The sequence below is a fragment of the Lissotriton vulgaris genome, chromosome 6, assembly GCF_964263255.1.
Source record: "Lissotriton vulgaris chromosome 6, aLisVul1.2, whole genome shotgun sequence".
Taxonomy (NCBI): domain Eukaryota; kingdom Metazoa; phylum Chordata; class Amphibia; order Caudata; family Salamandridae; genus Lissotriton; species Lissotriton vulgaris.
This window is the reverse complement of record NC_141694.1, coordinates 1,379,084,555-1,379,102,493: the sequence shown is the minus strand read 5'-3', so window position 1 is coordinate 1,379,102,493 and position 17,939 is coordinate 1,379,084,555.

Sequence of the window (17,939 nt, the reverse complement as noted above, 5' to 3'; positions counted from 1 at the left end):
CGCAGTCTTCTCATCCAGCACAGACATCGCCTTCAGCCACGCCACAGAGCTTCAATGGACGGATCACAGCTGCGTCCACTTCACCTTCAAAAGAACGACGACCCACCACCACCAGCAACAGGCTGCCCGCAGAAGCTGGAACAAGATTACAGCCGACCAGCTCGCCACCTCCCTGAGCCAGCACCCTCCTGCCAGCTCAGCGAACCCCAGCCAGGCCGCCGACAACCTCACGAAGTGGATCAGCAACTGCGCGGACGAGCTCGCCCCGCTGAGGACCCCGCCCAGCAGACCCGGCAGCAAGAAAGCCCCATGATTCACCGACGAACTCAAGAGCTCCAAGAAGAACTGCCGAGCCCTCGAGAAAGTCTGGAGAAGGGAACCAACACCGGACAACATGACCACCTTCAAGCTTGCCACCCGGAAGCACCACCAGCTGATCTGCGCCGCCAAGAAAACTGCATTCAAGGACCGGCTGGACAACAACGCACACAACTGCAAGGAACTCTTCAACATTGTGAAAGAGCTATCCAACCCCAGCGCAGGAAACAACAACATCACCCCATCGCAAGACCTCTGCAACTCCCTCGCCTCATACTTCCACAACAAGATCGCGGACATACACAACAGCTTCAACAACCAACCAACGCACACCACGACCGAACCACCACCCCCCACCACCACCCTCCACGCCTGGACTCCGATCAGCACCGAAGACACCGTCCGCACGATGAACTCCATCCACTCCGGATCTCCGACCGACCCCTGCCCCCACAAGGTCCTCAACAAGGCCGACGCTGTCATCGCACCCCACCTGCGAGACATCATCAACACATCCTTCAACACCGCCACCTTCCCTGAGAGCTGGAAGCACGCCGAACTCAGCGCTCTACTCAAGAAACCCACAGCGGACCCCACCGAACTCAAGAATTACTGCCCCATCTCGCTCCTCCCGTTTCCAGCCAAAGTCATCGAGAAGACCGTCAACAAGCAGCTGGCCACCTTCCTTGAGACGAATGGATCCCTCGACCCCTCACAGTCTGGCTTCCGAGCCAACCACAGCACCGAGACCGCCCTCATTGCTGCCACCGATGACATCCGAGCCCTGATGGACAACGGAGAAACAGCGGCCCTCATCCTCCTAGACCTCTCCACAGTATTCGACACTGTCTGCCACCGCACCCTAGTACAGCGCCTCAGCAACATCAGAATCCAGGAGAAGGCTCTGAAATGGATCATCTCCTTCCTCGACGGAAGAACACAGAGAGTCCGCCTACCACCGTACAAGTCAGAGGCCACCGAAGTCATCTGCGGCGTCCCTCAAGGATCCTCACTGAGCCCCACCCTCTTCAACGTCTACATGAGCCCCCTCGCGGCCATCGCACGCCAACACAACCTCAGCATAATCTCCTACGCCGACGACACCCAGCTGATCCTCTCCCTGACCAATGACCCCGCAGCCGCCAGAGCCAACCTGCACGAAGGGATGAAAGAGGTAGCCGAGTGGATGACGACCAGCCGCCTGAAACTGAACTCAGACAAGACCGAGGTCCTCATCCTGGGCTCTTCGCCCTCCGCCTGGGACGACTCCTGGTGGCCCCCCGCCCTGGGCACCGCACCCAAACCGACAGACCACGCACGCAACCTGGGCTTCATCCTGGACTCCTCCCTCTCCATGACCAGGCAAGTCAACAACGTCTCCTCGGCGTGCTTTAACATCCTACGCATGCTACGAAAGATCTTCTGGTGGATCCCCACCGAGACCAGGAAGACCTTCACCCAGGCCCTCGTCACCAGTCGACTGGACTACGGCAACGCCCTCTACGCCGGTACCACCGCCAAGCTCCAGAAGAGACTCCAGCGGATCCAGAACGCCTCAGCCAGACTCATCCTCGACATCCCACGAACCAGCCACATCTCCGGACATCTGAGAGACCTGCATTGGCTCCCCATCAACAAAAGAATCACCTTCCGCCTCCTCACCCACGCACACAAAGCCCTACACGACCAAGGCCCGAGCTACCTCAACAACTGAATCAACTTCTACGCTCCCCAACGCCACCTCCGATCAGCCAACCACGCCCTCGCCGCCGTCCCCCGCATCCGAAGAGCGACTACAGGAGGAAGGTCCTTCTCCTACCTGGCCGCCAAGACCTGGAACTCTCTCCCGACCGACCTGCGCCTGACCCAAGACCACCTCTCCTTCAGGAAGAAGCTGAAGACCTGGATGTTCGAGCAGTAGCGGCAACCTCCCTCCCCCCAGCGCCTTGAGACCCTACGGGTAAATAGTGCGCTCTATAAATGTCTTTGATTGATTGATTGATTGATTGATGTTTTTAGCTCGTTATCAGTCTGTTTTCCATATCTATGTTTAAATGGGAGGAGCATGTTACAAGATTAAATGTATTTAATCTCACATGAGGGGTCACGACATGTCATGTAATCAAGACCAGGTTACCCAGTCGAAACGCGTCATGTCTGCTAAAGGAGGAATAAAGCACTAAGATTTTCACTTGCCGTGTGTGGTCCTTTTCCTGAATGGTACCTGGCGGAGACAGAGAGGTGCTGCGCGGTTATATATATATATATATATATATATATATATATATATATATATATATATATATCACGTTACACTCCAAACAGCTTTGCAGATGTAAAAGGAGAAACGGACACTCCAATGCGCTTCGGTTGCAGGTTCCTTTTTATTTCATTATTTTTAAGTGAAATTCATGTGCAAATCGAGAAAGACGCGTTTCGGCGATTCCAGTCGCCTTGTTCACTAAAACGCTTGTGCAATACCCAACAAACAATTTAAACACCCTGAACATCACGGGAATGATTGTCACCTGACCTATGATGGACATTGTGGACAGACTTCTTAGTCTCACTTCGTCCACACAAAAAGAGCACTGGCAATGTTCAACATTATTCTGAAGCAAGGTTTGTATAGGTTGCTTGTTTTCTGAGAGTTTCTTTACATATTAAAACATGTTTAGACATTTTTCATAATGGTTCGATAACTGTACAAATACATTTAATGAGTATCCCCCCGTACAAGTATTTTTCTCAGCACATGTGCAATAATTTTGATTAAATTTAAAACACGGGTTACCACACAATTAAATATTACTCCAAGCTCTACCAAATCCTGCCACCGGTCTAAATATTATCACAGTCTACTGTTCCATAATGATCATATTTCTTATAGATCATAGACTACTCAATATACATGACCGCAATAAAGAACATTGCCATACTTAAGGTGAACAATCACATAGCTAAATAAAGTGCAAGTGTTAAATTACAGAAATAAATATCCAATAGATACGCGTTTTCCCATCCGGGAATTGTGGATGTGAACTGAAGATGTTGGGTAAGGAGAAAGAGAAATTTACAAAATTTTCACATATGGTTCGAAACTGGCTATATTTGATTATTTTAAATATTTGTATAGATAAGTAAATTACTAGTATCCTTGCTGATACAGCCAAAGCATAAGTCCATAATGTCAACATTGGTGAGCCCCCTTGTTAACAGAACCTTTAATTATATGCTAAATTTAAACAGTTAATGATCGAGTCATTGATAGTAGAACTGCTTCACACTGTCACACTTTCATATGATCTTTGTACTGACTCATCCTGATGATTTGAATAATTTCGCATGTGCAAATGTGCCATTAAATAGTATAAAACCATTCATCCATAAATATTACTCCATAAATAAACAGGAAAACACATATAAATTGATCACATTGCCAAAAGACTTCAAAATAATTAAAACATATTAACAAGCCATGATTTGCAAAGATAAAATTCATTTTCAATTAAAGTGCATACTAATAGTGAGCTCCAAGCTGCCTACATTGATCATTGAAGATAATAGTGCAAATCCTCACATAAATTGAGCCCTCTAGGATACTTAGTGTCGAGCTCAATAATATACTTTGTTTCCAGCTGTCTAAGACTTTTCTCCCTGTTGCCACCCCTTTTATTCTGTGGGACATGATCAATAACATAATAATGCAACGCAGTTAGATTATTATTATGAACTGCTTTCATGTGTCTGGCAACAGGGTACGTAGAGTCTGAATATACAGTAGCTCTGATGTGCTGCAAAATTCGAGCATGAACTTGAAGTTTTGTGCTCCCAACATATTGTAATCCGCACACACATTTGAGCACCTATACAGCATAGTCTGTACGACAGGTAAAATATCCATTCAATTTTATAGGGACATCATTAAAAGCTGTGGTGTATGTACATGTATTCACCCCATATTTACATGCACGGCATGTACTACATTTAAAGAAACCTTTCTTGGGGGAAAGCCAGTTGTCTTTATTGTACATTTCAGGACTTGTCTTAACTAAATCACTACGCATTGAGTATGCTTTTCTGTAGGTGAATTGAGGTTTGCTTGGACGTAGACATTGAGGAACAACATCTGTGAGAACAATCGACCACTGAGTATTGATCATTTTTTGAATAATGTGGGACTGTTTGCTGTAGGTGGATATAAATCTACATGGATCTGGAATAGGTTTTATTCCATCTGTTCCCACTATGGCGATTGCTGTGGAGCTATCTGGGGGACCCTTTGGAGGAGGCTTGAGAAGATCTAATCTGTTCTTGCTATTTGCTTTTTCATAGCCTTGTCAACTTTCTGTGGATCATATCCCCTTTCCATCAATCTGAGTTCAGCCATGCTTTGAGCCTCTCTGTAATGCTTTATCTGAACTACAGGCTCTACGAATTCTAAGGAATTCACTGTATGGTAAACTTGCAATGGTGTGATGGGATGGAAGCTAGAGGCATGCAGTAATGTATTGCCTGCCGTAGGCTTCCTGTACAAACAAGTTTCAAGTACCCCCTCATTGGCCATAACAGTGATATCCAAGAAATTGGCATTTAGGGGATTAAGATAAGATGTAAATTTTAAATTATGTGCATTGACATTGATAAGATCCACAAATACATTTGCTTCTTCTTGGGTCCCCTTCCAAATGATGAAAACATCACCTATAAACTTCCACATTTTTACCACATGTTGGTCATGAAGTGTCTTGTGCTCAACCATGAGGACATGCTCCTCCCACCAGCCTACATGTAAACATGCATAGCTGGGGGAGAAGCATGCCCCCATAGTCACGCCCTGTTTTTGCCTGTATATTTTGCCATAAAACATAAAAACATTGTTGAAAAGGCACCTGTGTATCATTTTTAGCAACATTTGATTGTGCTGATACATGTCAATATTCCGGCGTTTAAGATAATGATCCACAGCTCGGAGCCCTTTTTCATGTCTGATGCTTGTATAAAGGGCAGCAATATCAAGCGTTAAAAACAGATCATTTTTGGCCCATTGCACAGTACTCAATTTGGTTAAAAACTCATTGGAATCTCGCAGATAGGAAGGGAAAGTCATCACATGTTCTTGGAGGTAAAAGTCAACGTATCTAGATGTGCATTCAAAAGTGCTGTTTATGTCAGATATTATTGGTCTTCCGGGCATCGGATTTAAGCCCTTATGCACTTTTTGAATTAAATAGAAGGTGGGTAGGGAGGATATTCTTTATAAAGGAATTTAAATTCGTCTTAAGAAATAAGTCCTTCTCTTAGCCATTTTGATAATTCAGTTTTAAACTCTCCATTGATCTTTTTTGCAGCCGCACCATCACTAGATTCATAGCACTGAGTGTCATTTAAATGATTAAAACCCTCAGTTCTCTATCCTGCTTTGTCCCACAGAACAATGTTCCCTCCCTTGTCCGCGTTATTAATGACAACAGAATCATTGTTCTTAAGTTTACTCATTAGTTGAAAGTACTCCTTGTTGTTTCATTTATATTGATTTTTGGATTTGCAGTTTTTTTTGTACAGAGATTTCAACTCGTCTGTTAGACGATCATGGAAAATGTCTAATGCGTCCCTAGGCATAATCGGGACAAACGTGGAAGCAGCTTTTAACTGACTACCTCCAGGTGAGGAGATGTTGGCATCTTCTGCCTGTGCTACCATTTGGATGTCATCTTCTCCAACACTGGAATTTGGTTCACCCACCCTTAGGGCATGCAACGTTGTTAGTAAGGGAATCTCTCCAGCAGTAAGGCCCCCCTTGGATGTTTGAATTGGTGGCACTGATTTCTCTTTTCCACGATTTTTGATGGTAAAATATTTTTTAAGTTTCATTTTCCGAATGTACTTGTAAACGTCTACTCGAGTTTGTACATAATTAAAATTGCTTTCGGGGCAAAAACGTAATCCCAAAGACAGCAACTGTTTCTCTGCGTCATTTAGTTGAACTTTTGTTAAATTAATAATAGCTTGATCAGTTGATGTTTTCACTTGCGCCAATTCTTTCCCCGCACTTGACCTTTGCCTTGCTCTTTTTGAACTTTTGCGTCTTGCCCGCCTTCGGCGGTTCCTTTCTTTGTTGCTGGCACCGGTGGATTTCTCGGTCGTATTGACTGTTTTACTTGCTCCCAGACAAAATCCAGTTCCTCAGCATAAGAAAGTAGTCCCAGGGCTGCATTCACAGTGCCATCCGCATTGCTACTATGGTCAGAATCGGTATCACTGACCTGAGCATCAGAACTCGAAGCCAAAACCATTGTGACAAGTGCAGAGTTGCTGGCTTGTGATTCTCCTTGACGCATGCCAGTTCTATTGAGTATTTTTTGTTTTTTTACGCTGTCGTATTTTCGAGCAAAGGTAAAAACTTGCCCCTGCTCATAATTGTTTTTGTCCCTTGCGAATTTCCAAACGTTCCTTGTTTTAATTGTTTCTTCCTGTTTGTTCATTCTTTCCTGCATTTCCTTAATGCTTTTATCAATAAATTATTTGTTATTCAGATTAGTGAGCAGTTCTATTTCGTTTTTGATACATGTGATTTCCTTCATATATGTTCTCTGTTGACTCTTGCATATTTGATAAGTAGACACACCAGCCTCATGGATGCCTTGCAGTTCCTCTCCGCCCATTCTTTCAGAAGGAGCGGATTCGGATTATCAAAACTGGGAGCCAGCATAATTCTCAGGCCTCTTGGCACCCGTCCAGCCTCATGGTACTTCTCTATATATATACTGCACTGTGGGGGAAATCTTCTTTTCTGGCACACATGACATTCTAAATGCTACTAGTCTTGGTGACTAAACATTTAGATGTGCCTATCTGAAGAAATATAAAGTGTTTAAACAACTGTATTATATCTCTCATAAACGTTTCCAATTTAAGGTATTAGCACATTCCAAGTAGTAAAGTCTCTTCAGATGATGTTCATGTTTGTTGAATGCTAACTCTTGACAAATGCCTGGTTTAATTTCCAACAATATGTTTCCAATTTGCTTAATTGGGAAATGTTGTTTGCTACACACAGCAAAATGCTGGACTCCAGTGCTTATCTTCTTTCTGAATGTGTGCCATTTTTAGGTTAAGCCTTTGAGACCTCTTATATATACTTTATGTGTATGTACTTTGTGGGCTCTGGAGATCAGCCCTAGGATTTGTCTGCTTCCGCTTACAGGCTTTTTTTTTGTTCAACTGCCTCTATTTCACTGTCTTGATAGAAAACGACCAGCAGAGGTCAGTAAACTACCAGAATTGCTTTCTGCTGATGGACTTTCTTTTTTTTATTTTGCTGGCAACTGCCTCTATTTATTGTTCTTGATAGAAAACGGCCAGCAGGGGTCAGGAAAATACCAGAATCACTTTAGCACTCTCTAGATTCCAGTCCATAGAAATTGTCTTCCACGAGCACCCGTAGACAATAATATATATTTTTTCAAATCTTGTATTTTCATTGATAAGACCACTGAAGGCCCTGATTTTATATTAAAACAGAGCTTTGGACTATATAATTTCCAGCTGAAAGGCAATATTTCTCTCCATGTGCTCCCATACCTGGCGTGTCATGCAGTTTGGTGCTTTCCCTCAATATTAAAGAACAGTAGATGTTTCATCACCAGGCTAATGTCCTGCATAGCTAAATACACATAAAGTCCCAAAGGCAAGACCAATTGCATTGCAAATGCTTGTTCTTTGTGGTGATGACTGCACCTCGGTTATGTATTGCACAGCTTTGGATGCCAGAAATCCTATGCATTGAAATTTGATTGGCCAACCTGTGGCATTATTTTGAATTAGGAACTATCATTTTGTGTCTGAAAGGACCTTTAGGGCTGAAGCAACTCCATAAAGCATAGTATCTCTTATCTTTCCCTTAATACATTGCTGACACAAGGAATGTATATGACCTTCTCAGGAATTATTGCAATATCTGTAATTGATAGTCAAAGAAATATTTGTGTTTTATATGAAATGTGTCTCACTGCAAATACCTTTGCTATTTATTGCTAGTTTGTATTTGTTGCCATTTTAACTTTCTTAAATAAAGAAGGGAAGGAACCAAAAAACCTGGGAACAAACTTATACTGTATCCAAAGAATACATTTATAATCAGAGGCTAACCAAACTTCTCCCAAAAGTGTAGCCGGCACAATGGATACAATAAACATAGACAAAGTTTTTATATCAGGTTTAAGCTAGTCTTAGATGTTGTAAAGGAGCCCTATGGAACTTTTTTATTACCTATAGTAGAATATGTAAGGATATAACTGTAGAGGTGAAAAACCTTGGTGGCTAAATGTGAGGGTGAAACCCTGAGGTAAAAACGGAGAATGCACTATGGATGCATGCAGTGTGTTATAGGAGAACTCGGCTATGGATATCAATTGTTCCACATGACTCATTACGAATCACTTCTAATATCACTCCAGGGTCCAAGTTGACCTGCCACCTGGTCAGTTTCATCTGTTTTAGAATCATTTTGTTACAGAAATTACCCTACTGCACTGGAGGAAGAGTCCATTTCCATAATGAGGGCAAATTACAGTTCAGATACCAGAGGATGCTTCATTCAGGGTTTCAAAGGCAATCTCTGGTTCCTTGCCTTAGTGTTTAAAGAACCTATTTTTGGGTGAGGTTTGAAATGGAATGTACAATCTCATAAAAGTCTTCTATGAAATGCCTATAGAAATTGAAGAACCCCAACCATCTTTAATCATCTTTGATGGTTTAATGTGGGGGCTAGTGATGCATCTCCTTAACCTTTGCCAAATACATATTTATCCTTCTTGTGAGACAGGAAACCCCAAGAAGATCACTTTAGGAAATTTGAACAGACACTTTCCAAAGAGCGAATGTTCTCTCACTTTTCTGACATGTATACAATGTTCTTCTAGGTTATATGAAAATATCAAGATATCATTATAGTGATGTACTAGTCTAAATTCATATCCTGGTTCTATCCTCACTAATTTATAGGCCCCACGAAGACTGGTCTTGGAAAAGAGTGTGGCTGACTTTTGAATCTAATGGTACAGAGCAATGGCAAGGGTATGTATTTCTAATAGTAATGCACTAAGTTCTCTGTAGTCAATGTAGTCCATGATTTGGGAATCAAAAAAGTGGGGCTTCCACAGTTAAAGTGGAATGATGAATGAACCCCTTGTGTAGGTTTTCAGGTAAGTATTCTTGAAGGAAATAATCTCATACCGTTAGTGGATATACCCACCCATGAAGGATTTTGTTTGCTCCTAGAATCAAATTATTCAATCAATCAATATCGATTTGAAAAGTGGGAAAATTGGAGAGAATCACCCAACAGGGTATCCAGGCACTTGCAGGTCCCAGAGACTCCTTTGGGCAGGCAGGTCTTGATAGGAAAGCAAGGAGAAAGCAGTGAATACGAGGGTAAAATTAGGGAAGGCACCCAAAAACAAGGAAGGAAGCAAGGAGAAGGCAGTGAAAATGAGGAAAAAGCAAGGAGAAAGCTCTAAAATGCAAGGATAAAAGCAAAGACAAAACAGTGAAAATGAGGGAAAAGCAAGGAGAAGGCACTCAAAAAATAGGGGAGAGAAACACGGAGAAGACAGGAGCAAGAGCAAAGCAGCCGCACAAGGACAGCTGGGCCTGGGGCCTGGGTCAGTCATAAGAATGATGGGTGGACAATTGATCCACTCCTTTTTTATTAAAGACATTGTGAAAGTCGTGATATGCCTCTGGTATCTCGGGTTGCTCCTTCTCTTGTGCCAGACAACAGGTTAAAGGAAGTACAATTCTACTCCCTTCTGAGAAAAGCAACTCTTATGGCAATCCTGGGGTCACAAATGTATGATCTGCTCTTGCTAATCAATAGAAGAGTTCTGAATTCAGAGCTTGGGTGTAGCCAGAACAGTGTCAAAAGTTGGAGGTTCAATGAAGTCAAACTCAATGGCCTCAAAATGGCCATTGTTCAATGTAATTTACAAATAAAAAGTTTCCCAGCAGACGTTTCCAAAATCAACAGTTTCCCATCCATTCCCACAATAGGTTCAGCAGTCCGCATCCACTGTTTTGTTAGAGGATGTTTTTCATGGACTCTCTGATCCATAAAGCACCCAGAAGCTTTACAAGCAATTCCATCTCTACCAAAATTTATACTGATAGTGCTGACATTTGAAATATTGTAAGGACTCAACTGGGGTTCTCCCTTTACACTTTAGCCCTGGAGTTTCCTATCAGACTAGGATATTTGTAAAGAAAATGCCTTTGCTTTCCTCAAAAAATACAAACACATTCCTTTCTTCTTTAATAGATATAGTTCTATGAATATTCCTCAAATGAATTGCTGAATGAATTGCTGTGTCATTGGATGTATGACTTTTTATTCACATCCACAGAGACAAGGACAGATTACTAGGTTGGAGTCCAATATCTTTCTTGCTGAACATCAACTTGTAATGTTTGATCAATAAGTGCAGTAGTGGCTGGTGGTCTATTTACCAGTAAAGAAAGAACTCATCACGAAGACATTGGTAGAAGGCCACTGACACATCTGTCCAGATTACATCTGCAATTAAATGCTGGAAATGGCTAATATAAGATGCCAGATCATGCTTGTCTTGTCAAAGTGAAGGCAACACAGCATGTGCATCAGCATAAATTTGCCTTCTTTCTATTATATCTATGAACTGATGCAGGAAAATTCCAGTGTTCAACAACACAACGACCGAATTATTATTATATTCCTCTCTCCTGTATCCTGGGTGGCATTGATATTAGCTGGAGCAAGAGAGATTAAGCCCTCCTCCATAGTATGTGCCAGGAGGGTTGATTGTGTGATCTAATTTCTCTAGGAGAAATTAGTGAACTCGACAAGTGACTTCAAGGCCATCTTCAATTTCACTGATAGTGTGTGCCATTTCCTGCAGGGGATTGGCCTCATGCTCCATTTTCTTTACCCTTTTTTATATATTTGTATTTGTTGGTCAAACATTTGCCATGCTATATCAGAAAATATAATTCTGCATTATAATGTGTGTGCATGGGAGTCTCACGATGGGCGTGTGTGCATGAGTAATGACATGCATATGTCACAAGGCATGCATGTGCATTGACGACTAGCTTGAAATGCACTTCTTTAACAGCAAATGCATTTCAAGATTGCCAGATATGCATGCACATGGGTGCAATTGGAAAACAAGTATTGGTAAAGCAACAGCTCTGCATTTTAAAATAGAAACTTATTGGTTTGGCCAATGATTGTTTAAGTTTGAGAGGGAAATCATTCACAGTGCTGAGGTAGCAAGTGAGGTAGGCAGGCAATACAGAGGGATAGAGCGAGGGGTGGTGGTTACAAGAGAGTGGGCGAGATTTGACAGACCAATTATTATTTAATTTGACATGATGGAAAGGAGAATTATGAGGAGAGGGTTGGAAACCACAATTTCAGGAGGACTTTAATTTGTGTCTTTATTTTCGTGACTCTATTTCATAACTCTACACTGAACTATTGTAAATATTTAGTGAGATTGAAGCACAAAGATGGGCAAACACAACTTAAAATTGCAGGTATCATTACCAAGATGTTTGCCACTATGGCACTCAAAGTTTGTCAGAGAAAGCTCAAGATGGGTTCAGTCTACCACAATGTATCAACTCATTGGTTAGACCCATCCCCCTTGTGGACACAAAGACATCAACAAATTGATATGCATCTTTGCTTGGGAATTTTAGTCAAGATCAATATTAGACAAATAACAAAAATCATTGCACACTGGAATTTTAAGAAAAGTACTTTACGCCATGTTTTTCTTGTGGTGTTTCCATCACAATACACAACCGTGACTTTAACCTGCCCTTTTAAAATATAAATTGTGCACAATGTCCTAACCCTAACTTATAAATGAGCTATTTGGGGAAAACTAGATAACTAATCCATGGCCTGTATAACATGAGAAGTCCGGCCTGTCTATGTACGAGTGATATCGGCAAAGAAGCATTTATTTTAGAATGAGGTGAATTTTCAATGTGAGCAGGTTGCTGTCTGTGGTTAGGAAAAGGGGAATAGCCAAATGAGCATAATTGTGGCATTTCTTTTCATGGCTATATTGTTCATTGAGGATGCAACTTGAAGGAAGTATTTTCTTTAACATGTACCCCATGTACAAGGCCATTTTCTAAGCACTCCCAAAATAATAGAAGACCATACACTTGTAAGGGGTGACAAACAATGAATGCACGAAAAACATGTTTGGGAGCTTCCTAGAGATGAAAATTGTCACAGCAACACATTCCACTCTTACAGGCACAACAACAACTTAGTTCTCACATCCTGAATTAGGAAGACATGAAGGAGGACGCAGTAGTGGAAAACTTTAAAAGTGAATGGCTTTGTACACTAGTGACTGTTTTGTCTACTTGCCCAGCTCTAAATGTGGTCCTTAGATCCCAATACAGACCACAATATAGAGGTGTAGTTGAATGAGGCATCTCTCAAAAATTTTGGGAGCTTCATCCATGCTCCTCTTCATAACCCTGCTCCGTTTAGATGTCCGGTGAAGCCTGTCTTCCCAACAGAGGAATAGCCATTAAGTCCTACATCGGGAATGCCAAGCCTACGGTTTCAGGACCACCATACAGGGTGGCAGGTTAGCTATCAAATTTAGAATTGCAAGCTCTCCACCATTTCAATGGTGACTCTTTCTTGACAGTCTGCCATGTAAACCATGCCAATTTATCACAGAAATGCAGAAAAGTGCCCCTAATGTATTGGGACAAGCCTCCTACTACCTCAGTGTTACTTCTATTGTGGGTGCAGTAAGTGTGCCTCGACTTCCTAGGAAAGTTTTAGTACCTACATTTTTAGTACCTACATTAGAGACAGGAGTTCCATCATTCTGAAAACTCAGGCGGAATTGTAGTGATGACATTTTTTTACCCTGAAGCATCTCCCATGGTATATGAGGAAGCCACCTCCTAGAAGGGAAGAAATACACCACTGCATATAGGGGATATGGTAAATGTTTGCATAGACCTCTGGCGGTGTTGTAGAGGTGCTTTCTCCATCACATCATTGTACATTGTAAGCTGTGTTTGTTAACTGCCATTGTTGACATCAAGTTCATACATTTTAAAGGAATATGACATATTCAGCAATCAGGTCATAAGGAACACGGATGGCTTATGAATTGTGATGCTGAGGTTTGAAACTGTACTTTGTTGTTATGGATTTTTCTGTGTTGTAAAGAACAGTTAATAAAAATAGAGGTGACTGTATAAGTGCTGATAGTATGGGAATATCTGTAATGCTCACATTAGGACTCATTTAGGTTCTTATCCCTAGAGCTTCCTATGACAAACACATCCAGTGTAAAATAGTATGTTTTGTACTACAAATCTTGAAGTCAGTTCTGTGGTTGACATGAGGAATTGGTGGACGCTCCACAGGCAAGCATATTCTCTTTGATGAACCAAGATTATATCATTTCTTTTGGTATCTGCCTTGTTCTTTTTCTAAATGTACATATTCGCACAAACACACAAAATATTGCTTACAAAGTAATAATACAATTCGAGTGACCCGTGCATACATATTCTTGTTAACAAAGAGAAAGTGTGTGGCCTTACGAGGGGCAATGCAATCGACACTTCAGCTACCTAGTTTGTAATGACCTCACATGGGGAAGCAATGGAGAAACAATGAAGAGCTCCAATCAAATTGCCTCCCCTGGAGTAAAAGCAGAGGTTTGTCATAGTGTTCACAAAAGTTAGTTAATTAGTTTATTTATGTGTATAGAGCTTAAATGCATGAAGACAATAGAGCTCAAAGCTGCAGGATTCATGAAATATGAAGTTTTGGTTATGAAGAACAACTGTCTCCTATGTCAATTATGCATGTTATGGAATTAATAAAATAATCATAAGAGCCTGTGTATATTAACATTGTGTTTCATTTCATCAGGCACTGACAGCCAGAGGAAGATATCGCTCTTTCAAATAAAGGTAGACGTCAAATCAGGATGAGCCTTGATATATTATGTATGCGGTCAGTCACTCACTTACTTGGGATCCATTATGAACTTTTCTCACTTTCTTTCCTTTCACCATCAAAATACTGCATGAGAGAGGCTTCTTTTCTGTTGGTGTCCAAGAATCAACATAACAGGATCACCCCTCAAAAGACAGATGTGCATAATAAGGATGTTGAGATAAGGACATGGTACATGTTCTTCAATGTTGACCAAACCACTAGAGAATATAGACCAACAAAGTCATGTTCAAATTTCTGCACTCTTGTTTTCCTCACGGTGAGTGCTGTTTCCTATTAAGTTGCTTAGCATTCTTGAACCAAAGATGTCACTGTCACATTGCGTTGAATCATGTGGGTTATTTTAAACACTCAAACAACACAAGACCAGAAGTAACAATGAACAGAATCATTCACGCACCTATGAAATCACCTCTCCAACTTGTGCTAGTATGGCAGTCAATATCCCCTCCAACGTTGTCTTTCTTATTCCCTTAGGCAAACACTGACCCTCTACAATCCATACTATTACCATACGAAATTGAAACTGAATCAAATGTTGCCATTTGGCAAACATAATCATGGCTGAATATATACAGTGGAAATATTTTTTCCAAAATACCAGAGCTACATGATGAAACCAGAAAAGCCCCTTGAAAATCCAAGGACCGAGATGCACATTTAATAATCACTTCAATGACCACCAGCTGTGATTCCCTGCCACCCATATTGCTTTCCTAGTTCTTCACACTTACATAGATACATAAATATCAACAAAGGCTGTTATAACAGTAAAAATATCAAATTAGTGCCACAGAATCAGGTATGAAGTTCATACAGAAAAATATATTTTAAAAAAATAGAAAAGGTAAGGGATAGTTTATTTTTATTTTATTGTTTTTTTAAAGCTGTGATTTTTTCTCACTGTATTTAAAGGTGACTGATACAAATATTACACGTGGAGTGTTTATGAATGTTTTATACATATGTACATTCCACAGACTTTTTAGATGTCATGAAGAGTCACTTATTATTTATGTTCCTAGATGAGGCATCATAAACTGGGAATGTAAACAGATTTTGTACTTATGTGCTTGAATACATTTCAAGCACTTAATCGATCCTTCCTACGATTACATACTTGCTGCCGTAACCCAATCTAAGATGTGTGTGCCACAAATTACAAGAAAGCTGTTTTTAATTTGTGTCAGTGGTTGCAAGGAGTGAGCAACAGCACTTATTTTGGGATCTAGGGGGCTCATTACGCTGGCACCGTCTGGCCGTCATCATGAGATTTACTCCCCGACACATTATGATGGAGGTGGGAATCGCGGCGGATGGAAAGTTCGTCCACCTCTTTTCCGCTGGTAGCAGTAGCAGCTCCTGGTGGGAGTGCTGCGGGGAGTTGGGGCAGGGTGGGGGAGGGGTAGGGTGGGGTAGTAAACTCCGGCTAACGGCTGACTGGAGTAATGAAAGTAAATAAAGCGAATTTCATTGCGCGTGCTGAAACGCCAAATGGCGATGCAGAGCGCGCAATGAAATTTGTTTTACTCATTTATTTATTTACATTGCTCCAGTCGGCTGTGAGCGGGAGTTTACTAAGCCCCAACCCGCCCCTCCCCAGGCCCGTCACCCGCAGCACTCCCTCCAGGAACCGCTACTGGCCAGTAGCAATCATCACGATTGCCTGGCGGAGTGGTCAGCATGCTCACAATGGTGGAGAATGTCTTCAGGGGCTCGTTGTGGCCCCCCCTTGTGGTGGGGTGTTGTGGGTGCACTGGGGCGAGCCCCCTACATTTCACTGCACCAAGTGGCAGGCACAGTGAAGTGCCTGCCACGTAGTGTAGTGAATTGCACAACATGCTCTTTTTAACATCGCAGCTGTGCTCCTGTCAGCAGCCACTGCTGCAATGTTGAAGGTGCGGGATCTGACCGCAGCAGTGGCGGTCCCATCATTATTGTATATGCAGGACCACCACACGCATGGCGGTCGGACCCAATCAGCGCTACGGTGGAGGATGGACCAAGTCGGCCCGCCATCATAATGAGCTCATAGGTATTGTTTTCATCATCAGGAACAAGATAGAGACAGGAAGAAAAGTGGAAGGAAGTAGAAGAAAAATAAAGGTAAACAAGTCACAAAGGAAGAAATAAAGAGAGAAAACGAATCCTCAAGAGTCAGCTAAAGAAATTGGACGTGTTTGGTGGTGGAAGAAAGAGGCATGAGGTGGAAAAAAGACCATGCAGCTTTGGTATTTAGAACTGCTGCATAAGCAGCCGGGTCGCATGAAAACCTTTTGGCCAGTGCTCCTATTTTTATTTATATATTTTTTAAAACAAATTTACCTCACAAATTGGGAGGTGCATTTCATGGCGTCAGTCTCACATAAAAATAAAGTTCATTATGATCCATCTGTAAATTTAAAACTTGCAAATTGTACAAAAGTTTATTCAAGATAAACCATGATTATGCATGATTGCCATATAAAACACTTGAGTATCCACTGCATGTGTTACCATTGGATCAACCTCTTGCAGACACATTTCGACTGGAGTTTAACAACTGACCAGGAAGTATGACAGAAGCAACTTTTATGATAGAAACTTTTGTAAACAAGGTTAGGCTCTTGTAGGCTATCAGTCCAGTAGCCAGTAGTGTAGATTATGTAGATTTATTCATTTACAGGTAAGATGACACCACCCCAACCGGGAACAACATCCTGCTGCTCAGCCCCATTCATTCCAACTGAACACTCATCTAAAGCATACACTCATGAATATTCTATTGCATCACACTCACACATGCTGAGCATCAAGAAACTAGTAGACCACAGGATATAACAGAAACAACTGCTGAAATTCAGTAATAATAGTGCGTTCAAGGCACTGACTTTCCACTTTGAAATGCCCTAGGTGATAGGTAGTGAATATCATCATCGGAGAGAAGCTGGTGGGACGGTATGCACCTATATGAATGAGGGAAAATTAATTGTTTATGTAATTTTCTCTCGTCATCGTCCGTCTAAATACCCCCACATGGCCCCACCACTCCACCACTCTTACCTGCATGGGCTGCAGCTGGATAAAAGTCACATTAAGCATTAGATAATGGTTCATTTTATGTACCCTCCAACTCAAAGATTGGACGGCCCAGCAAACTAAATATTTACCCTAATATAAGTAATGAAATGCAGTGTTACCTACTTGTCTTTCTCCCAGCTGGGGTGAAATGTGCTGCAATTTCATACAGAAAGAGATCTCAAACATGGCAGGGTGTTTTTACCTCTATTTACTCATGACAATATTGAAAGATCTATCAATGGCTCTAACTGTCTGCTTACTCTAAGTTTAGGTGGCAATAGGCATGGCTGTCACTTGCTGCATCAGGAGGCAATGTGCTTTTATTGTTGGATCACCGAACGCAATCAGATTTGTAGGAAAGGTGTTAAGCTGTAGGAAACAGGTATTCCCTTTACTACATTTGAAACCAAGTTGTTTTAGGATTAGTGCTTAATTTGAGCTGTTGTGGCACCAGCACTTAATTGTCAACACCGGCGCTTGTGACAGCCTGCCACAAGGTGGCACTGTG